Source organism: Emys orbicularis, chromosome 7, assembly GCF_028017835.1.
Source record: "Emys orbicularis isolate rEmyOrb1 chromosome 7, rEmyOrb1.hap1, whole genome shotgun sequence".
NCBI lineage: Eukaryota > Metazoa > Chordata > Testudines > Emydidae > Emys > Emys orbicularis.
This window is the reverse complement of record NC_088689.1, coordinates 114,441,429-114,454,250: the sequence shown is the minus strand read 5'-3', so window position 1 is coordinate 114,454,250 and position 12,822 is coordinate 114,441,429.

Below are 12,822 nucleotides of genomic sequence, written 5' to 3'. Positions count from 1 at the left end.
CAAAAATCTAAGTCCTGTTTGTTTTGGCAGGAATTTATATGTTACACTTTGTATTCTCATTTCAATAAAGAATGTTAAAAATAAAAGAACAGAATAAAATCAATCTGAAAAAAAAATGCTTATCTTATATTCTAAAGTCCATATAAACAAACTTTCAAAGAGATACACAGCAATTTTTAAAAATTATTTATCATATAAACAGCACCCTTATACATTTCAGAAGCTCCTAATTTATTTTCATACACGCTGTGAACCACTGAAGTGGCACATATGTGGAAAACTGCAATCTAATGAATCTCACACTAAATTCTACTATTGTTACAGTTTATGTCCTTTGCTTGTGTCATGTTCACTCTCTGTATGTGGACTTTTAGGATTGAAGTATTCTTCTGATTAACTACAAAATACCTACATCATGAGCAATGTTGTCAGAAGTGTTGACATATCACAAGTAATCACTTATTTTGAGAATGTCTAATATAATTAAATGTTCCAACCAGTGAATGGTGCTGACCAATGGACTTGTGCAAGAAAAGTTTGCAGATGAGAAAATTCCCCACCTTTCCAGCTACACGAGCAATCAATCATTCCTCCCTAGCATTAGCTTTTAGAACAATGGATTGAATGTCTATTGAGTGTAGATATTATTCATTACACCTCTACCTCGATAGAACGCTGTCCTCGGGAGCCAAAAAATCTTACTGCGTTATAGGTAAAACCGCGCTATATCGAACTTGCTTTGAGCCACTAGAGTGCGCAGCGCCGCGCCCCTGGAGCGCTGCTTTACCGTGTTATATCCGAATTCATGTTATATCAGGTCGCATTATATTGGGATAGAGGTGTATTTGTATTATAGTAGAGTCTAGAGGCTCCAACTGAGATCTGGGCTCCATCACATTAGGCCTTGTACTGTACAGAAAGATCACACAAGAGCCACCAATGGAGAGCTTAGAATCGAAATGTACATTAGAGACAAAAGTGTGGAGAAAAGGAAAACTGAGAGACTCAGAGATTTAAGTGACATTTTCAAACATCACAGATAGAGCCATGAATTAAAGCTAGATTTTCTAAGTTCTGATCCAGTGCCTTAACCACAAACCCATTCTTCTTCTCCATGTTTAACACTGACTAAAGCAACTCTAGAACTGAATACTGTAGCAAATCCCAGTTAACTCTGTCACTGAATGAGTCATCTCCCCTACAGACATTGAGTGCCCAGATCTCTAGGGGTACGTCTTCACTTACATCCGGGTCCGGATGTAAGCAATCGGTTTTCTGAGTTCGATTTATCGCGTCTGGTTAAGACGCGATAAATCGATCCCGGATCGATCCCGGAAGTGCCCCGGATCGATCGCTGGTACTCCAGCTCGGCGAGCGGAGTACGCAGCATCGACGGGGGAGCCTTCCTGCCGCGTCTGGACCGCGGTAACTTCGGACTAAGGTACTTCGAATTCAGCTACGTTATTAACGTAGCTGAATTTGCGTACCTTAGTCCGAAGTGGGGGGGTTAGTGTAGACCAGGCCTAGTAGAAATCAACAAGCGTGTCAGCAGCTTAGGGCCTTCCAGCATCAGGCCCTTAGTTGTAAAGCGATTTAGCTTGCAATTGCTAGTTCAGAATCATAGTAGACATCAAGGTAATGTATTGATTGGCTGGAGTTATTGTCTGCAATATGGATTAATTCATATAAATAAGTAAATCATATACTTGTTTATGCTGACAGTAAAACATAATGGCCTCTGTTGTATTTAAATTTAAAATGCAAACTTCAACAGAGCTTACTCATGGTGATTGCAAAAGACAGCCTGGTAGAGACATGGGCTTACCATTAATATTGACACAATACATGGAAATGTATTGTTTTATAGATGCTCAGTAGTACCACTGTAGTTAAGGGTCTGCAAAGATTTCAGTTTTAAGAGTGTGTCATTACAGCAATGAAAATCGGACTGACATTTGGCAGAAGGCATCAGAAAGGGGACATTTTCTGAATATCCTTTTATAAAATGTCTTTGGATTATAGGAGATCCAAATGTTTATAGGTGCAGTCAAGTTTTAGTCAGAAAATATAATATCAAATCCCCAGCTATATTTAGTTTATGCAGTAAATTTTATTATGCCTGGCTATATTTTGTCCATGAACTGTAAATAAGCTCTGGATTATTATTGAAAAAACACAAACAAATAAGAAAAACCCACCTCATGAAAAGGAACATAAAGGGCCAAAAGACACAATAAAGAAGGAAAAATATATTCAATGAGTTTGTTAATATGATAAGGGATAACACATTTAACTTTCATTTAAATCCACTTAAGAAAACAACATTCAAGATCTGGAAAAGCCTTTAAAATGCATCTCCAACAGCATATTAACAATGACGTTAATATGATAATGAGAGTACATTTTATCACCCTCATTGGCTTACTGTCCATCCAGAGTCCAGTTCTAAAAACTCTTTATCTTATGTTTCCCCCATACCTTTTTGATTTTCATATCTACTATACCTCTCACTTCTATCTATTCCCATCTTCCTGTTAGAGCCCCTGCTATGCCCCATTCCCAAGACTTTTCAAAGCTCGGGTGGCATGGCACGTCTACTTGGGAATGCCTCATTATCTGTAATCCTGCACCACTCTTGTTTGCCACTGAGGGCTTGTCTATATGGCTAGTTAGTGTGCAGCAAGCCAGGGTGTGATTGTACAGCACACTAGCCTGCTGTGCACTAGCTAGCCGAGCAGACAAGCCTTATGTCAATTCATTATAACTATCACCATCAAACTATCCTCTTCTCTTTATCTTGTAATTCCCTCTTTTCAGAAAGTGTTTTGTGGATCTGTGCATTGAGGAGACAGTATAGAAATTTGGGCCCAGAGCTTTAGCTAGTGTGAATTGGCATAGTACCTTTGACCGCAACAAAATTACACCAATTTACACCAGCTGAGGATCAGCCCCTACACAATGTTTCAGGGTGTGCATGTGTTTGCGGGCCTTTCTGTGTTCGTTCATGTGAGTGTGCAGTTTATTTTTAAATATATTCTATTAATATATTATTTTTAAATATATTCTATTAATATATTAGAAATATATAAATAAAAAAGATATTTTCTAAAGTTAAGGTGCTTTGAGGCAGAGCCCTGTGGTTCAGTGATAATCAATACAACTGTATTTGTATATGCAATCTAACCAATAGAATGGTTCACTGTATCTTAACATTAAATTTGAGCAGCCTGACACTTCCATAATTGGTATGACCTCTTTAGCATTGCTTTCAGGTGATGACATCTGTATACAATAAGCAGCTGGTGGATGCATCTGTTCCCAGGAGCAATCCCTGTCCAGAACTTTGGTTGACAAACAGAACTGATAAAATGTTTATTATAATTACATTGTTCCCTGCTTTGAGTCTGCAATTCATGGCTTGACTTATCTGGACTTCAAGAAACCAACATTTGATGACTAATTGGCCATCTGATTATGTACTTCTGGTGGCCAACATTATTTGCATATCAACTGTGACACCGTCAAGCAAAGGAAATTAGGCAATAAGTGACCACTAAGGGGCACTGTGTTATTCTAAATGTAACATTCAATTTTGCAGTGGATTTGTTGAGTTGGTAACTTTTTGCGGCAAGCTAGTATACTTGGAAATGAAGCATCAGCCCTGGGTTATATTGAGCATGGAAATTTCAGAAACATATGGTTCTCTTGAAAAAAGTCCCTGTCAGTAAAACTGCTATTAAATCATTCCAACGAAAAAAACACTTTTTAAATATGATCCATCAGTATTTCAGCACAGTCCTCAGGTAGAAGCAGGCTATATAGTCTAGACCTCTGGCATCGCTATTCTCTAAATGTGTTGAATTATTGGCTATTCCTTTGAACCAGGGAAGGTGTCTGTTTAATGGGTCAGTCAACACAAAGCCTTTAACTGTGTTCATCACCAGTCATTGAAAATTTTGACAAGCCCAGTTGGCCTAAGGGGGCATAAAGCATGAAATATCAGAGTTTGGGCAGTACGTGCCAATGTGCTATGAAATGTAATGGACATGTCACATGGCAGTCCATAGAGTGAACCAGCTGAGCTTGCTATATTCAGATTGATTTGAATGGCTGTGCCCCAGGAAATGTCAGCTCAATCTGTTGGAGAACAGGTGCAAACTCTGTTTCAATGCTCTGGTTCCTACCTTTAAAGCATTGCATCTCAGTGGCTTCCCCCTCTCTCAGCACACAGCCATAAAATCTGCACTCCTCAACAATGTCATGGCTAACCAAGACCAGGGTGAAACTCTCAGTGGTCAAAGGCAGGGTTTTCTTTGTGGAACAAAATCCAACTATTGCCACTTTCAAAGGACAAGGAAAGGTCCATTTCTTTGTGCAGGGCTTCCCTGATAACAGCAACATTTGATACTTAAACAATCAATGAAATAAAAGTAAAATATTAAAACTCTCCTTTTCCATGATGCCAAAAACAAACCTGACAATGGTTGGCAACTGGTGTGCTGAGGACTACTGCCTATCATGATGACTAATATTATCTCATTGTTTCCTTGTATTCCCCCATCTGTCTGTTTGTATCCATCTGTTTCATACTTAGATTGTAAGCTCTTTGAGGTAGGGATCATCTTTTAGTTTTGTGTTTGTACAGAGTCAGGCACAGTGGGGTCATGGTTCATGCCTAGGTTCCTAGGAGCTACTGTACTATAAATAATAAATAATAAATAATAAATAATAAAAATAAAATAACCACCAGGGAGAAACCAGCATAATGAGGGTGAGATGAAAAGTACTTTCCTTTTGGATAAAAATTTTGCTGTTTTCATTATATGTATATCACATGGATATTATAGTGATAGGCACATTAAAGGCAGATGGACAGTGATAGACAGTGAGGGCTCCTTCTTCATTTACAAAGGAAAATAAATATCTTAGTTGGTTTATTTCTGGAAGTACAGCCTGGCTGATGACAAATCACACCATATTGCTGGATTCATTAATTCCTCTTCAAGACAAGACGGATAAATCTAAGATTTCTTCATCCTTATATTTCATCCTTCAGTCCATCAGTGGCTATTAGCCAGGATGGACAGGGAAGGTGTCAGTAGCCTCTGTTTGCCAGAAGCTGGGAATGGAAGACAGGGGATGGATCACTTGGTGATTACCTGTTCTGTTAATTCCCTCTGGGGCACCTGGCATTGGCCACTGTCAGAAGACAGGATACTGGGCTAGATGGACTTTTGGTCTGACCCAGTATGGCCATTCTTATGTTCTACTTCACCATCAGGGATGAGTGACCTGGCTTAAACTGCCTATTGCTCAAAAGGAACCAAACCCAACCTTTAATTGTTTATATTTTTTTAAAAATTCCTTCTCACTTTAGTTTCAGGAAAAACAGAGTGGAAATATCAAAATACCACAACAAAGTCTGTTCCTGAACTATTTTCTGCCTCAGAAGAAGAGTTAGAAATCACATGAAAAAGCCTAGTCGTGCAAGATATTCTGCCTTATTTGTAGTTCAAAGCTATTTAGATAAGCAAGCATCCAACCTTACCTGAATGGAACTTCTGCACCTTTTGTGATTCATTCATTTTATTCTCTGATCATCTTTCCTTCCCCTCCCCCGTGTTTCTTTGTAGTTCTGCTTTTACTATTGAATGGCAATGCAGTTTTACTAAGTTGGAAGCCATTCTATTGGCCATATAGCCATACAGAAGGATCCTTCTGACCTGTGCTCAGCTGGGGGTGGACTAGATGACTCATCATAGTTCATGACTCAGCTGGAACTTTCCCGATTTATGTCTTGCACTGGACACCCTATATTTCTACCACGACAAAATGTGTTTCTCCAGTGTAACTATTGGTTACCTTTAGGTCCAGGCTAGAATTCTTCATGCTTTAATTTCAGAAATAATATAATTTACTGATGCTTATGTATCTTGTCAGTATGAATAAATAAATCAATGTAAACAAAGATACTGGGTATCTCCCCCCCTGTCCCCTTTGGTCAGGCTCAGGTAAAAGCAATGCATTGAAAAACAAGCACAGAAATTAAGCCTATTGGAGAAGGTTGCTTTTGCCTTGCTGGTGAAGAATGACCTACAAATGGTACCAAGAATGAAAAACAGCAATACAAGCAATACTAGTTTAAGGATATTCAAGGTTAATACTGAGGCCAGTGTGGGTGGGGAAAAGGAAATTTCAGTGATTTTGTGTCCATCCCACAGCTGAGAGAAAAATATAGCAAATCAATTTTCAGAGGGACTCAAGGAGCTTGTGGAGAAATGAGCAACACCAAAGAGAGTAGTGAAAGAGTGTGAAGGAAAATAACACAAAAAATACAAAAGAGAAGGGGAAAATGCTTCCCATTGTAACTGCAGGCAGCAGACAGCGCTCCACGAAGCATCTGCACCTGACTCCCCAACCAGAGCAAAGACAGAGGGATACGGTTCTTCCCAGTCAGCTCACAGAACGGTAGCCAGAGGCTTCCTTGTTTGATACAGTCAGAGACTGCGCAGAGCAGGGAAAGCTTCATAACCTCTGTTGGAAAGTTCACTGCCAGAAGATAAGTACAGAAGTGTTCTGTTTTTATGATTTTGGTTACATGCATGCATTTATTAACATTGTTTTCTAATAAAAATAACTTAAAAAAACCTTCAGCATTCAAACACTGACCCTACAGGAAAACAAAATACTCAATGTTCGGTGTTGTTGTTGTTTTTATAATCTATAATAGCTTTTAAACTAGAGACATAATCATGAGACTGAGGAGTAGGAACTTTGGGATTATGATTCCGGCTCTGACTTGCTGAGTGACAGCATGAAGTTGCAACTTCATTGTTGGAGGATGTGTTGAGATCCGGTTAAAAGTTAGTGTTCATGCCTCAGTTTCCCTACTAGTGAAATCTGGGCTTACTTACATGCTGTACCTCATGCAGATGTTGTGAAGGTAATAAATTCGTGTCTGTGTAGGACTCTGTATTGCATTTTGAGTGCCTTTACCTAATGGTACCAATCCACCATAGTATTTAATTATGTTCTTATCTTTGAAGTCAATTGGAGTACACACCCATGCTGGTTGAAAAGTGGGAATATGTTTTTGCAAAAATGTTCAGGAAAAATCATAGAATCATAGGGTTACTGTGTCCCTATTTTATGAAAAACTTTCCAAATTCATTTTTTTGGGGGAAGCAGGCTGAATAGATGTTCAAAAATTGAATTAATTTTGAGGTTTGTTTTTTTAAATGTGTCTCTCTCTTTATTTAAGAAAAATATTGAAATTAGCATTTTTTCTGCCAACTCTACTGTTGATATACTTACACATGTACAAGTGTAGAGACAGAGTAAACAATATCCAAGAGACTGTCTCAGAAAAGAAAAAAAGAGGAAACAGCAGACCATCTTCTGAGCTCATGCTGCAAATCTGATAGCACTAATTCAGGATTCAATGAGTCCTGTGATATAGATGAGAATAGGAGCACAATTGCAGAAAGTGAGAGCAGCCTTTTAAAGTAGCATAATAAGGTTGCCTTGACCTACCAAATGCACATTTTGGGTTTTATTCTCTCTCTAAACCAGTTAAAAGTGTTCATGCTCCTTCATCAGAGTGAGCGAACTTTGTTTTGTCCCATAACTGCTCACCAATTTCAAGCCGAAGAAGGCAATAATGCTTTTGTTTGCTATGGTGATTTCCTGTCTGTTAAGTTACATTAGTTGCTAGACTGGAAACAATGTCTCTGGATGCTGATTAGCTAAGAGCATATATTTATGTTGAACAAGTTATGTCACATTTCCAGAGCACCGTTTTGCATTTTGAATGTCACATTGTGTTACTTAGTGTCACATCATCTCATAAAATGGTGCCATCCAACATAAATATGATGTTACATGAGTAATGTAAGGTCAAACAAGAATCATCAAATAGAAGTGCAGTGTACTTGCCATTGAATGCCAAAGTCAACCATGACATAAACTCCCAGAGGTCACTGAGGTCACAGCAGGCTAAAGTTAAGTTTGATGTAAACTACATACTCCAAGTCACATAGCAAGCTTTGCTGATCAAGAGTAGCATTTACACCTTATCAGGAAGAGATTCTGGATGGCATCATCACTTGCTGAAGTAAGCCACTAGCAGCCAAAGGGAAAGTCTGCTCAGACTAAACATCAGAGGGAAATCACCACTTCGATCCCACTCAGGTCTGAGCAAAATTCATGTATCAATAGTTAATAGCACCAAAGGCAAGAGATTTCTTGGCATAGATCCACCGTCTTGAAAATGGAGCAATAGATGAGGGTAAGCCCATTACAGGTTTAGATAGCAAGTATGTTTAATCTGAAATTAAGCTGGTAGAAGTAGAACAGATGGAAATATGTTGGCTCTATATTAAGCCAACCTGGTGCTGTGAAATCTGTTGTTTTGAGCAAATGGCTTGTCATATTCGTATGGAAAGCTCTCTTTAGCCCCTGAGCAGACTTCCAGCTGGCCACTCATGTTCAGTACTGCAGCAGTTGTGTTTGGTCCAGGACTGTAGTGAAGCATCTTTCCCTAGGAGGAAGATGCATGGGTTTACCTCATGCATTCCACATAGGTTAAAGCTTACGTGAAATACAGCTGACATGCTCTATTGACCAGTTCAAGGGGTGAAAAAAAATGTACAGCACACTAATGATGGAAACACTGACAATGCAATCAAAAGCAATAGCCAAATCAAGCACACTCTGCCAGAGTAAAGCCCATCAGAAGGCTAGTAACAACACATGGATGAAAGAAAGAGAGAGATCCACTCCTCACCTTTCCCCAAAATAGGACTAAGATGGGAAATGAACCAAAGATAGTAGTAAGGGCCAAATAACTGGTTGAACTATTCATGCTGAATTATTTATCAGCTTTGGACCTTTTCTCCTACCCATTGATTTTCAATGATTTTGTTCACAGTTGCTGGGGGATGGATTTTTAGACACTCGTTGACCCAATGGGTTGTTCATCAACTGTTTGCAACAAGTGCCCCTTCCAGTAGCCTCTCTATCGAATTTGCTTTTAGAACTGTGTGATTGGTCATGATGGAATGGTTTCTGTTCACTAATCACATGGTTTCACTTTTCTGAGCAGGAAGGGAGATTGAATAAAGCACTGGAGAACTGAATCTGTGTGGGAAGGGTGGGGGAGAGAGAGAAACGGAGAGCTTCAGCAAGGGATGAAGAGGTTGAGGGAATTTAGTACATTTAAAATCTTTCCATGACTTCCATTACACGAGAAAAAGCACTGTGTATTTGTCTATGTGCGTATATCCCAGACACAACAATATCTTGGTTCCTTTCTGACTGCAGTAGAGATAAATATATAATTCAGATAGACTTTAACTATTAGAACATCTTACCTAGGGCTGTGGTGGATTCTGAGCACTTGAAGACTTTAAATCAAGTCTTTCTAAAGGATATGCTATAGCCAAACAGAAGTTATGGGTTTGATTCAGAAACTACAGAGTTGTGTTACACAGGGACAGCAGAGTCAAGGATTATAATGGTCCCTTTAGCTTTAAAAAAACATGAGATGAGTTTTATGACTATGGAATCTATGGCTCATGGGGAAGCTGCCTTACAAAAACCACAGTAATACACAAAGTACACTGGGGAACTTGTACTGAGGAGTTAGTGCACAGCATGCTGGAGCACGGTGGATTTACATTGCAGCTTGTTATGCACTAACTTTTTGTATGGAAATGCCTTAAGACTGTGCCGGGAAATGTCTGCAAGATGGGGTCCTTTTTTTCAAAAACAACACATGCATGATGTATGCTGAATTCTTTTATCCATGCGTCATGCTGGATTAGAGTATCTTCTCTTAATGTTATAGTTCAACGTTTATATATTATGTGAGAATATATTAAGGACCTTTTAGGGATTTATTTGGGTTCTCACTGTTGTTACAGAAATATAATTCAACATTACAACCAGTGTCTAGACTCTACATTAATGGGCACTTCAGAAATGCCTTAGCAGTAGCGATGATAATAGAGAGCCAGACATATATGTATTGTTATTTAATATATTTAAAGACACACACACACACACACACACACGCACACACACATACACAAAGGGCATGGCACTTACCAGAAAAAAATAAACACAAGGATTTTGCTCTGAAGAGTTTGCAATCAAGGTATTATTTATTTTAAATAAACACAATAAGTTTGTGTGCATTATATTTAAGAAGGCGAATTCTTAATGGGTTGGCTATTTCTCCATTCACTTATTATTCACAGAATAAGAACAGCTAAGTGACAGTTATTGGAATGAAGTTCTATTGAGTGGTTCTGGTAGTATCATAAACCATTCAGTTCATGAGACGTCAACACAAAAATCAAGATGGAATTAAACCCCCATAACTGAGAATTTTTCTCTCTTAAAACAACAAACAGCAGCAGCAGCATCACCACTGCTTATAGGAAACCAAACCAAATCTAACCTCCGTCTCTTATCTCTGAATTTCAGAGTGCCAGAATTCTGAATCCAGATTCTGATTACCTACAGCTCTGACTAGATGAGCGTTGGCGTAGTGACTGCCTTTTCACTGTGTGCGCAATACTGGGGCCTCACTGTGCTACTGCAATAGAAATACAAACACTATGGCTCATAATAAATAAATTTGTCTTTATAATGAGTTTTTATTTGATTATTCTGATTGCATTTACACTGACATTCAAGTCAAGCATGTTAGTCTAAATATCTTAACCCATTCAACGACTGAGGGAAGGGCATTGTGCACGTCCATGAGGGAACCAGGGAACCCTTATCAATGGATGCTGCCTGCAGGATATGATCTACATCTTCTAATAGGCCACAGCAGCAGAACAGAGAGTCACAAAGTCCTACTTATAGTCATTAGCAGCACATCTGATCTCTCCACATCTGAAGCGATTGAGCTTTGCCCACAGATGGCATGGAAGGTCAAAACCAAGGGGCTGAGGTGTTGGATCTGTCATGAGATAGACACTAGTTGAGTTTCAAGTTCGTTCTTGCCACCTGGTATGCTACCTGGAGGTGATATTGATGTTCTTTAAGGGAACAGATTTAAAGATATTGAAATAAAACCTAGATCTCATCGCCTCTGCACTTTGGGGGCAGTTGAAATCCAGATCTGAATTTGGGCCACTTTTCTTCTGTGTTTCATGGTGCTGAGTCTCCCACTCCATACCTTGAACTGGATCAAACTCTTGCTAGTACACTTTCTCCCAGCCTCTTGCAGGAGCTCTATCTACCTTTCCCCCCACCTTCCTCTCTTCTTTCACCATTGACAGATAAACTTATCTTCATGGAGCCCTTCATCTCCAAAGCAGCTCTCACTTCCGTTTCAGTGGCTCCTCTTTAGGTTTTGCTTCACTGTTCTGGCAGCTCTCCATTTCACATCAGAAGAGTAACAACCTCCCATATTGGACTAGATTGTGATATCACAACCCCTGTTCTGAGTACACAGCAACATCTAGTTGAATTGTCCCAGAAGGAGATCAGAGAACAAATTGTGAACCTGAGAGTTCAAGTTTGTCCCTTGGTTCCCTGCCTTGCTCCAGAGAGAATTAATCTGCTGCTGGACAGCACCAGAAGCAGATCACTTTTTCATCTGCACTGGTTCAGTTCTGTTGGCTAATGCATCGAGTGAAGGTAGGCAAAGCCACAAATGTACACATTCCCCAGCCTTGCCTAGCAGTGTCCCACTATAGGATGGGGAGCAGCAGCCACACAGAGAGCATACTGTGATCCACAATGCAGATCATTATCCCTGTACTCCACTACTTGTTTTACTCCCCCTTACACCTCTGGATGGGTGTATAGTACAAGAAACAGTCTTGTCCATTATTTGTAACTTAGCTGATTTCACTCTGGGTGAAATCCTGACTCCACTGAAGTCAATGGGAGATTTGATAGATCTTATGTCAAAATAAGCTGGGGAATAACATTAACATTCACTAAGCAATAAATACATTTGGCCATGTCCATATCTTCAAAGTCTTGTTAAATAAATGTATCTGTCCACGTATATTACCTTGCTTTATCTGGGTCATAAATTCCTAAGAGTTTCCAAGAGTCTTTCCTTAGAAAACTACTCCCTTGGGAATAAGACTTGACTTTTTGAAATGTATTCGGTGTGTAGATTCAAGTGTTTTTAAATCATCATAAAAAAGTGTTGTTCATAGTAGGAGACTAGATAGGCAGTAATATGATGTATGTCATTTTCATCAGCACTAAATGTCTTCAACACAAGTTACAACATAAATTGATGTAATAGATTTTGGGGGCTCTGCTTATGACAGTTACAATTTGTAACTGGATCAATTCTACATAGAATTAATTTCACAACTTCCTATTCATAGGCTGAGATATTTTTCTTTGCGCATATTAATATAGTCAAAATAATTTAACAGAAAACTTTTGTTCTATTTGTAATGTTAAAGCATAGTGGCCAGCTTGAACTAATAAGGTGCTGTGTTGTTACAATCACTACTATAGAAATATATGGTTATGGGAAATACTTTATAGTAGCAAACATTAGACATGTTATGTCATTGTTTGGATTTTGAAACATCCAGGTATGTCCTAACAAGGGGATGTTGAATACTCAGTGGTAGGGCTCAGATATCATGGTGATGGGTGACTTTCTAAAAATTGAAAGAGGGTTTCAGGGATAGTGTCAGACAAATGTCAAAGCATATAGAAATTTGTCATTTGATTTTATCAGTGTCTACCTTGAGGTTTTGTAATGGTGTCCATCTTTGTAGTACCAGAATGCCTAACCAAACCATAGTTGTTTATAAAGGCTCATTTAAATGA